Source organism: Pan paniscus, chromosome 1, assembly GCF_029289425.2.
Source record: "Pan paniscus chromosome 1, NHGRI_mPanPan1-v2.0_pri, whole genome shotgun sequence".
In the NCBI taxonomy this organism is placed as follows: Eukaryota; Metazoa; Chordata; class Mammalia; order Primates; family Hominidae; genus Pan; species Pan paniscus.
Window position 1 is genome coordinate 9,577,525 of NC_073249.2, and position 12,037 is coordinate 9,589,561.

General features: G+C 37.9%; 1 protein-coding gene across 9 annotated transcripts in view; it reads right to left on the reverse strand.

Moving 5' to 3' along the window:
* The window catches only part of CHRM3 (cholinergic receptor muscarinic 3), a 523,502-nt gene that overhangs the window by 324,059 nt on the left and 187,406 nt on the right, over positions 1 to 12,037 (reverse strand). The window lies entirely within an intron of this gene.

Consider the following 12,037-nt stretch of genomic DNA (forward strand, 5'->3'; position numbering starts at 1 on the left):
CATAAATTCTTTGTTAACAAAATAAAAATACCCCCATACAGAGAAGCACTTTCAGATACATTACCTCATCTCTAACAGAACACACAGTCAACAGAACCATGCGGAGGCTGATCAATATTCTAAACAATAGTTTCATAAATACTGTCCCTAGACTCGTCTACTCACTGGGAGCTGCAGGGGTTGGTATTCTAGCTAGCAAATGAAACAATCTGCATACATGCTTAAATCAAGTTTGTTTAAAATTAGAAAATGGCATAATGTATTCAAAAGTTTTTATGCAGTATTTGCATGGAATTTAAAATATGCTACATGCTTTGAATTAGGAGAGCAGAGCAATGTGTAGCTCATCTATTAGTCTGATCGAATGTTTAAAAATCAAATTTTAGAGAGCTCTGTACTTAAATAACTGTAAAAGAAAATAAAATCAGAATGCATAAGTTTGTTTACTGGTCTAATAAAAGTATAATTAGCATATGTGAGAAAACCAGATTGGTTAAATAAGATCTGTAAAATTTAAGTAAATATGAAGCTCCTTTTGTTGCTTAGCAAATGAGAAAGTTTATTTAGATTCAAGTCTGAGGAAATGTTTCTCTTGGCCAGACTATACTTTTGTAATGGTGACTATAATTCCTGAATGCAGCCCTGGAAAAATGACTTCGTTGCTTAGGAGTTAAGAAAACTTGAGAAAGGAAGAAGTATGGGACAGAGATAGGTAGATACTCTGAAACATTAAATAAAGATTATTAAGTGTCTACCGGTAATTTGATCAGTTTTGCCAACTGCACTATATTTCATTGTACAGTTGGCTTAAAATTGCCCCTCATACTGCATTGGCAACCCTCTGCTTCCTGATGTTCTTGCCTCAGCTTATAAATGAAGAAAATTCTCGATGAGAAAAAAGTTCTTTCTGGTGTCTTTGGCAGGGGAAGGCAAAGCGGGAGGGGAGGACTCTCTATCTAGCTTATATCTCTCTTGCTACCACATTTTTCATCAAAAGGAAAGAAGCTGACGTAAATGACTGGTAAGAGGCTGGCCTCTATGTGGCTTTGTTATTACCACAGGAAGGAGGGCTGAGTTGGTCCCTTCAATGGGAAGTGAGCAGCATGCTACTGTCTCTCTGTGGCAAGTACGTGGATCTGCAAGAAGCCACCAGAACCTACCTCACTGCTCTGTACAGCACGTGGAGGTGAGGCCAGGGGCCTGCTTGCCTGAGGGTGGCCAGGAAGGTCACCACGCTCTGATTTCTGATCATCCTGTGGCAGAATGTGTGAGGTAGCGCTGAAGTCAACTCTTTCCCGGCTCAGGGAAGAGGACATGGCTCCAGCTTCTCTACAAGCATGGGAAGGAACAGGCTTGAGGAGTTAGTAGGAGCCCAGATTTCTCAACCAGCCATGTTTTCAAATCCAGCTTTATCCAAAAGACCTGTATTTTGGGAGATGCCAATATCCATCAGTAATACAGTTAAAGCTTCAACTTTCCCTTTTTTCTCTTGGTCTCTACCAGACAGAATCTAGAAAGAAGAGGCAAAAAGTTGGCAATCCAAACTTTTAGTATCAATCCTAGAACTGGGTGTAGCTCAGGAAACATCACATAAAGTGCAGGAAATAATTATAACTCACTGAAAGAAATTTAGAGTCTTATAGCACTTTTTTTTCCCTGAGTGTCAAAATTATAATTTCCCCACAGAAACAAGGAGGAAGCATGCAACATATCTGCTTTATAACATCCCAGAATATAAAATAAAAAGAACTGAAATATTTCTAAAAGAACAGCTGAGTACTTTAAAAATAAATTAATGGTAGATATAAGCATAAGATCCTTGAAATGTTGAAGAATGGGAAGGGGGATTATTTTCTGGCCTTTAGTTTGGGTTCCAAGAGTTATCTAAAATTTTATTTTTGTCTGTGTTTTGATTCATGAGTATTCAAAGCCCTGACATTTTCTTTGAGAAACTTCCATGCTGCAAAAAAATAGGCTGCAGTCCAAGCTCACCTCCACAATTTTCACATAAAGACCTGTACAGCTCATACAGGCCACAGTTATGTATTAATAAGCTTTGGTGTAATTCCAGAGCTAACATCCACAAAAAGACAGCAGCAAAAAATAAATAAAAAATAAAAATAAACAAAAAACAAAAAACACCTATATAATTTTCAGTCAGTTCTGACTCAGCTTAGCCTCAGATATTGTTTTATAAAAAAATCTAAACATGTTTGGCACATTAATTCACAGATGTCAGAGGTTACTGGGCCTGTCTGCCTCCCACGGGAGGGCAGGGAGTGGACAGAAATTACTCTTTCAGAGACACAGCATGGAAGAGTAGAAAGTGGATGGATTTCCAATACCTTAAACCAAGATCTGCATTATGATTTATTAGTTGAGTTCCCCTAGGCAAAATTATGTTACTCAACTGGAGCAAAGTATTCTCATCTCTAAAATGGGAATGATAAATAAAACTGACATTGCAGGGGAATCTTTTTTAGTTGAAGCAAAATGCTTAGGAAATAATTAGTGCATATTCATCTATTTGTTTTTCTTTCTCACTGCATGCTCTGCAAAATTCTGTATAAGATGGTGACTATATTTTACAAACCAAGTTAACCCTGCTTTGGCCATTTAAAATTCATATTTTATCTCTCTGCTTAAAGTATAGGATGTATTGAAATACAAATGTCCATTGACTTTTACAATATTCAGTCTGAGAAGGAGAGTAGTAGTATATCTGCCAAGCATTTATGCCCATCTCAAACTGTGATGGTTAGTTGCAGCTACACTGGACCATTCAGCTGGGTATTCACTCTCAGGTACTGCTATGGAGAGAAAGGCTGACGGTTACCCTTTATGACAACATGATTAAAGGGGAGGTGTTTCTTCCACACATCTCTAATCCATGAAAGGGTACAGGATGTTCTGCTCCATTCATGCATCACATCTTCACTTCCTTTAGTAATCTTAGTAATTTCCTTTAATCTTAGATACAACTGCTCAAAATCTTTGCCTACCAACCTCAGCTTAAACATCTCTCAACTCACACCTACTGGGGACACACTTCTCTCCTAACCAGCTGGGTGACTCCCATAAAGGCACTGAACACCTAGCTCATAAGAAAACTTATAATCACAAGAGAAAGGAAGGACAACCAGTCATTATTCAAATAGAATTTCCAGATTATTATCCTTTTAGCATCAAAAGCTCCTCAACTGTATTTGCACGTGAATATGTGCCTAAAAGTATATATATACACATATATGTATATGTATACATGTGTATATATGTATATACATATGTGTGTATACATATATATATATATATATAATTGTTGCTCACCTGAAGAATGGTTGCCTCTTCCAGTTGCAAATCATGAAATTATTTGAATCACTCTAACCAGAAGCTAGTTTAGAAGCTTACAAAATTAATTGTATCTTAGGATTATGATACTGATATCTCAGTGAACATGAATTTGAGTTCTTAATGAGCTTTGTAAGCAGGAAGAACTACAGTTTATGTGTGCTCACCAACACAATGTCCATATAACCAACAGACGCTTTTCCAACTGGCTTTGGAAGGAAATTAGAAGAGACACATTCTGAGTTAAGTGGGGAAGATGGTCACCACACTTGGCACTTTGTGGGGGCTAAATCTGGACTCTAATGAAAATCCCTTGAATCCCAAGCCACCCAAGACTCGAATCCTCAACCCAGCATTTTATGCACTTTCATTAGCTCCTAAAGAATTCATCTGTTATGTCATAGCATTCTTCAGTCTATTTAATGTTTATTCTTATCCTACCTCTCTTCTTTTCTTAGATATGTTCTTCAATACACTACTTAAAATATTTGAATTTAGTTTAACAAAGCTATAAAATAATCCTCATTTTTAAAAAGCCCAAGAGTTTATGGATGCTAATCAGCTGTATCTTTGTTTTCTATCTCAGCCGCTCAAAATAATTATTCTAGGCAAAGCATAGTGGCAGTGACTCACACCTGTAATCCCAGCACTTTGGGAGGCTGAGGCGGGCAGATCACTTGAGATCAGGTGTTCGAGACCAGCCTGGCCAGCATGGCAAAACCCTGTCTCTACCAAAAATACAAAAATTAGCCAGGCATGGTGGCACACACCTGTAATCCCAGCTACTTGGGAGGCTGAGTCAGGAGAATCACTTGAACCCAGGAGGCGGAGGTTGCAGTGAGCCAAGATCGCACCACTGCACTCTAGCCTGTCTCAGAAGACTTTGTCAAAAAAAAAAAAAAGAAGAAGAAGAAGAAGAATGACTAATTCGAATCCAACATGAGAAAAATACAACCATGTTCTGATGTTGTGGTGCAGAACAAAGTCTGGGAGGAGGTGAAGGACTCCTGTGGTCCCCCAGCTGACAAGGGGCAAAGCAGGTATTTTCTATTCCTCAACGCCTAATCTAATGGAATCATGAGGTTTAAGTTTGTGGTGTGTTCACTGGCCAGCAGGGTAGGATAAAACTCATAATTTAAAGCATTTTTTTCTCTAAATAGTCACAAGAGTTTTGCAAAACTTCCCAAGCTAGAGTAAATAAAAATGAATGATTAGTAACTATTCTGACAATAAAAATGTGCTGGGTGATAAAAAATAAAACAAAGTCCTTTTATGGTGATTACGCTGATGACTTTCTGCTGTCATGAAGCCAAATGGACTAAATTAAATAAATCTTATATTTCTGTTCAGAAAAGTGGGTGTGGGGAAGGAGAAAAGGGAGAGAAAAGCAAGTCAGAACTAGTAAATTTACATTCAAAGCAGTTCTTACCTAAGTAACTAACCAGCAAGAGTAAATTCTTAGACTAAGTATCTCTATACTAAATTGACCTGCATGACCATAGCTCTCTGTGTCGACGTCCCGTCTTCCCAACTACATTGTCTAAAACTTTGAAGACATGGATTGTGCCTTATAGCTCTCACGTCTAGCACATTGCCAGGCATAGCAGAGACATTTACTATTTCTTGAATGAATGCATTATTTCTTGTGTCTAGTATTTAATAAGCTCATAACAAATATTTTTGAGACTGGTGATATATTTCACCATTTCCACATTTCATACACTCAATGAATCATTTGTAATTAAGTTGTCTACAAGTACATATGCATGTTTAATACAAAATACACAAATAGTATTAACATACTGCCTTCCCGTATGGTTCACTCATACATGTGACCTGCCCACACAGCCCACACAGAATTTCGCTCTTTCAAGGAAAACAGATACTAAACTATCAACTGCTCTAAAGCATGGTGAGGGAACTTCACATGGTCCATGGTGAGGAAAGCTCCACTGATTGGGTGACAAGGAAGATGGTGGCTGGCATTGAAGGCACAGGTATGAGTGAGCACTCACATCCAAGTAATTGAGAGGAGCACAGACTGGCTGGAGAGCAACAGGGAAGAGGCAGAGTAGCTTCTATGACTCTGGAGAGCTCACTGAGGACCAGATCAGAGAGTGTCTCATAAATCAAATTAAAGCCCGTGGATTTTATCCTAATGAAAGACACTGGAGAGTTCTGAGCAAACTCACGGCTTGATCCCATGTGATTTTGGAAATTTCACGCTAGTCACTGTGTGAAGAATGCCTTCTGTAGGGGAGTGACATAGTTAAGTGGCCAGCTATTATGCTGTTTTAGTAACCCAGGAAAGAGAAGATGATGCCATGGATGAGGATGGTATTGGAGAGATCAACTTAAGAGGATGGGAGGAAACACCGTGTTCAGTTTGGGACGTGTTGTGTTGTAGATGCCTGCAACACACAAAAGATGATGTGCAATGAGATGTTGGATGTCCTGTATGGAGCAGAGGAGGGATGTGCTAATCAGGGAAATCATGGAAGACCCATGAGCATAGGGGCTGCCAACTGAAGCCACCCTGTGCATGGCCTCTCAGGGAAATTGGGTCTTGTGAAGTGTAACGGCTGAGTGAACAGTTTTCCTACAGGAAGAAAACTGAGTTAGTGATAAAATAACTCTCAAAAGCAAAGTACCACAAGTATATTGATTTTATATAAAAAAAGATTCTTTTTTACATGAGATTATAATATAGGTCAAAAATAATTATTTTTAGCAAAGTAAGCCTGCTACTTTTCTAAGCCTACAGAGCACTCCAAATCCTCTTTAAAGTTCTTGTGTTAACATGAGTGCAAGTGAAAACTTCATAAAGGCTAGTAGGTGGCCATAATTTGTATTACCCAATAGGATCCCAAGTACATAGTACATAGAGCATAGTTTTACATAGCACACAATTTAGCTTCATTGTGCTCTTTCACAAGAAATTAGAAGTTGTAGTTATTTTAAATTGCATGTATTTGCAGAGTACTTAGGTTAAAAAATCCTGCAAATGTTGGATATTTACATGTATTCTTTTATGTTATTGTCACAACATTATGGCAGAGATGAAAAATGCTACAAATAATGATACCATAAATAATTGGCAAAATTTGCTCCATATTACAGTTGAAAGTAAAGTTTTTAAACTCCTAACTTCTATTCAGAAAAGCAAAGTGGTAAGACACACAGGCTTTAGACTCAGGCAACTTAGGTTCAAATCTTGTGTTTTCCACTTATTTGCTAAGTGACACTGTAACTTCATCTTCTAAGACTCATATTCATCATTTATAAAATAGGGATACTACCTACTTTTAGGATGATTGTAAGCATTAAATAAGAAAATGTTATTAAGATATTAGCATAGTGTTGGCTGCCAATAAACCATTCTAAACAGAGTTAACCAAGGTAAATGATATTCAATTAATAATCCAGAATTAATCATGTCAGTACCCAAAAGGTGACCAGCACAAGGAGTTTGGCTTTGTGGGTCCTTCATAATAGATGTCTGCCAATGCAAACTTTGTAAGTATTTTATACATACATTCCCCCCCCACCCACCCACACACACACGCAACTCAGCAGCAATCTGAGAATGAAAAAGCAATGATGTTAAACAGGCCCGTATTTGAATCCTAACTTTGTCACCTAATAGCTGTGAGACTGTAAACAAGACCTAAGTTTTAATTTCCCCATCTGAAAAAGGAGAGCAATATCTATTCTCTTTAAAACATAGGGATACTTAGAAGTTTAAAGAAAATAACTTTTCTATAATCTATAGATAAATCTATAATAAGTCCTCGACATATGGCTTTTCCTTCTCCTTTATATTACTACTATTTCTATTCAAGAAACAAAGCCATGTGCATAAGATTACAGGGTCCACGATGGTACCGTATGCTGCATGTTCTCCCTTCCTACCAAGAAATCCTAAATTAAAGTGAATGAGGAAGTCTGAACTTGGGCAATGGTGCAGATGAATGGTTCTTAATGGTCCAGCAATAGGTGCTGGGCTGGCTGCTTAAGAAGCACTCGGGGAACTCACTACAATTGTGCATCCTGAGTGGGAGACCTGGAGATTCTGGGTTGGGGACCGGGTGGAGTCCCAGTGATCTTTTAGTGTAAAATGCTCTTCAGGTGATTTTGACATTCATTCAAGCATGGGAAATGCTGAAAAAGATAGTAATTAATGGAGGACATACTTTGGGATAAGAAGATTAAATTTTTTAAATCAGACACATCATGATCTATACACTCGGGCAAGTTAGGTCATCTTCAAAATAGTCACATAAGAGGTTATACACTAAAATGCCAAAGACTACCATTTGATTAAAACATGATAAAGTGCCTCTTTGGGAATTTATTTCAGATTCTCCAGGGTGAGCTTTCAGATATTGACCATAATAGTAAATTTTGACCTGTAGATTTTTGGGAAAAATTCAGTTACTCAGAGCTAACTAAGACAAATAAGATGACAATTTTTCTGAACAAAGTGGTATCACTGAAATATATGTAGTATATCTCTGTAAAACTCAGTAAATAGTGTGGTGAATGTAAAAATATGAAATGTATAAAATACAAAAATGTGCCAAAGGTTTCTTGAACAATTAACTGCAAAGCCACAAGACACAGATTCATGAACATATTTAATATAACTGCACACACAGATGGAGCTATAAATTATCAAAACTGACTGACTGACCTAACTGACCTTCTATAGAGACAATGGTCTGTGTGATATGACTCTGGGGCTCTCATAAACCTACACCTTATTAAAGTCCTGTTTCCTTGGTCCATTATAGGCACTGAAAATCAAACCATTAGTTTTCCATTCCTGACGCTTATAGCATTGACCATTACAAAAATGCACACATTCTTGGGAAGAATGACCTAATAAGCCTTCTCAAATATTAATGTCTTCCCATTAATACGTCTGTCATTTCCTTCATAAATAGAGTTTTGCTGGAAGTGTAATGATTCTCTTGGGGGATCCATATGCTTGCCATGGGCAATTTAGAGGATGCCAGTGACAAGGAAAGTGAAGATGTTACAAACAGGACTTGCCTCCTTCAAGATAATGCATGGTCTGAACATATTTGAAATGGCAACCAATACATAAATCTGATAGGAAATAAAATTTGGAAAAATGTTTAGGATGTCATATTCAAATGTGACTAATTTTATGCAGGATTCTATAATGGAACAGGTACCAATGCAAAATGATTAAGTAATTTGTACTCTGCAGCCACCATTATTGTGAAACCCAAATACCTGTTAACAGTGTTAAGAATTGTTATGAGCAATCATTCTGCTCCTGCGAGGCAGAAGAGGGGACAGTGCATGGTAGTGAAACATTTGTTATTTGGCCTCCACACATAAGAAGACTGTGTATCAATCCCGACCACACTTTATATATTTACTTCATTCTTGTCTCAGATATGAGAACTTCAGTCATTACGTATTTTCAATGAACATCTTATTGTCCCTTATTGTTTTTCAAAATGAATTTGAACGATTACAAAAATATTTTTTATTTAAAAAAATTAAAAGGATATGTGTCATAGCATAACCTTATCAGTGAATAAACATCAAAAAAAAAGGAAATAAGGAAGGAAGGAAAAGAAAAAGGAAGGAAAGGAAGGAAAAGGCTGGGAGAGTGGGATAATGGGGAAGAGAAAGAAAATAGTAGACAACACAAGTAGAGAAAAAATCTAGTCAGAAATCTATTAGAAGCTTCTGGATTCTAGTCCTTTACAAATTCTGGGGAAGCAATCAGAAACAGATAAAGTTTATAATACTCCACTTTCAACCTAAAGACTTCAAATGGTCTAGAAAATTCTGAACTGTTTGTTACAATTTATTTTTTCTTTTTGAAAATATTTTTATATGGAGAAGTAAGTAGGCTAGCTTTAAAGCTGAAATTATTGTGTGTTTAACCTTTACCGGGAAGGGTCGTGCTTGCAGGTAGCACAGTGTGTGCTTTTCAGAGAACTGTCGGTTTCTTTACTCTGATGAAACACCTATAGTCTGCGGTAGCTGTGCAGAAATGGTGATTTTCTTTTTTTTTTTTTTTTTTTTTTAGATAGGGTCTTGCTCTGTTGCTCAGCCTGCAGCGCAGTGGCACAATCGTAGGTCACTGCACTGCAGCCCAAAACTCCAGGTCTCACATGATCCTCCTGCCTCAGCTTCCCAAGTAGCTAGGACTATAGGCACATGCCACCATGCCTGGCTGATTTGTTTGTTTAGTGTGTGTGTGTGTGTGTGTGTGTGTGTGTGTGTGTGTGTAGAGATGATGTTTTGCTGTTTCCCTGATGGGTCTTCAACTCCTTGCCTCAAGCAATACTCCTGCCTTGGCCTCCCAAAGCACTGAGATTATAGGCATGAGCCACCGTGCCTGGCCAGAAATGTTGAAATTTCATATTCACTCATGAGCCAAACTGTTCAATAGTTAATACTCTCATTCCCAATTTTCAGTAAGAATCATGCTAATGCTCTCTTGTCACTTTTTGAACAATCTCAAGTACATTCTATAACCACTATAATTTCATGTGTAAGTGCCATTAACTTATGATCCCTGGGGATGGGGATGGGTAGGGAGTAGAGGGTTTAGGAAGTCTTACAGCTTTTATTGGTTCTAGCCTCACAGGATGACTGGATAAACAAAATGTGGTATCCATATACAATGGACGTTATTCAACCTTAAAAACGAGAAATATTGTGACATATGATACAACATGGATGAAGCTTGAGGACATTATGTGATGTGAAATAAGCAAGCCGCAAAAGGCCAAATACTACAGGACTCCATTACCTAGAGTAGTCAAATTCATGACTTGGTAGTCAAATGTATAGAAACAGCAAGTAGAATAGTGGTCAGTCACCAGGGGTAGGGGAGGTAGGGAAATGGAGAGTTATTGTTTAATGGGTATAGAGTTTCATTTCTACAAGATGAAAAGTTTTAGATATTGTTTGCATGCAATGTGAAATGTATGTAACACTATCAAGCTAGCTGTACACTTAAAAGTGATTAAAATGGTAAATTTTGTTTTACGTGTTTTTTTTACCATTATATATAACCCTGTGTGTGTATATATATCTCTATATATACACACCTGTAGGAGTGCAAACATGTTCTCCAGCCCCTGTTCAGGCCTGACTGATGACTTCCCATGACCGTCACTGACTAGAGCTGTCTGTGCTGCCCTGGACACCTTCCTGGGCCCTTCAAGGTCTACTCTGGCTCAAATACTGCATAGTTTTCCCAGCCTCTAGAATGGAGTCGTATTTTAGCACAGAACCCAAAAAAACTGGCTCAACCTAGGAGAAAACATGAACCCCTATTAATTCAGAGACACAGTAAGCCAAACAAATACTGTGGTTCTTGCATTAGAAATCTTGTAAGATATTAACAATAAAAGAATATGAACTATTTGGGTTGTCCCTGAGCTTTATTAGGACTTGAAGTTTCACTCTCTTCATTCACAACAGACTAATGGCTTTAGTCAGCCGGAGGTATAAGAAACACCCTCAACAACCCTTTAGGCTGCTCAACTGAAAGAGGAATCACTCCCACTTCCTTGTCCTATCTTACTCAGAGATTTTCACCTTTTTTTATGTGAAGGTGCTAATACGTAGAGGTTCTTATTTAAATGGCATTTTTACAAAAAGAGAAACTTACCTACACAAATAATATACCAGTTGGAAAAAACAAAACAAGACTTGAGTCTATTTAATTTAAATCCTCTAATCCTTATCATAGGATGTATGAGATTTAAAGTTTCTCTACCAACATATTTATTTTTACATCAGAATCAGGACATAGATTCTACCACTATAAAATCAGCATTAGTAATTCTTGAAATGGTGCCGTCTATTCTGTTGACAACATTAGAGCCAAATCATTGATTAAGATTGTTACCTCCATTCAAAATAAAATAAAATAAAAGATTGTTACCTCCATTCAACAAATAATTTTGAATGCCTAATATATGCCACAGGGTATTCTAGGTTAGAAGAAGAAGAAAATAAGAAGAGGAGGAGGAAGAGGAGGAGGAGCAGCACGAGGGAAAACAAAGAAGAAGAAGGAAATTATTTCCCTCATTGAACGTAATATATGGTGGAGGGAATAAAATAATCAACAATAAATCCAGTAAAAAGTAACTTATAAAGAATGCCTCAAACTGATAAGTGATAAGGCAAAAAAGAATAAGTTGATTATGCCAAGAATGCCTGGATGCAGGAGGGAGGAAGGAGCACAGGTTGCTCTGTTAAGTAGGGTAGTCTAGGTAGGCCTGGCAAAGGGGTGAGATTCCGTCAAAGACATGAAGGTAGTGAGGGAGCCGGCCAGTGCATAACCGAGAAGAGTGCTCCAGGCCCAGCGCTGGAGCAAGGGCCCCAGGGTGGAATCTGGTGTGGCCCAAATGAGGACCAGCAAGAATAATAGCGCAGCTGGAGATAAGTGAAGACAGAAAGAAGGAGAGGAGGGCAGCTGGGAAATGAACATCCAAACCACGCTGGGCCTCTGGACCTGTACATACTCTGGCTTTTTCTCTGAGTGAAATGGGGAACAATGCAGGGATCTGAGTATAGGGGTATCACTCTCTGGCTGAGCTTTTACAAGGATCATTTTGGCAGCTCAGCTGAGAATAAACTCAAATGGGGTAAGAAACACAGACAAATATCTCTTCCCTTAACCAAA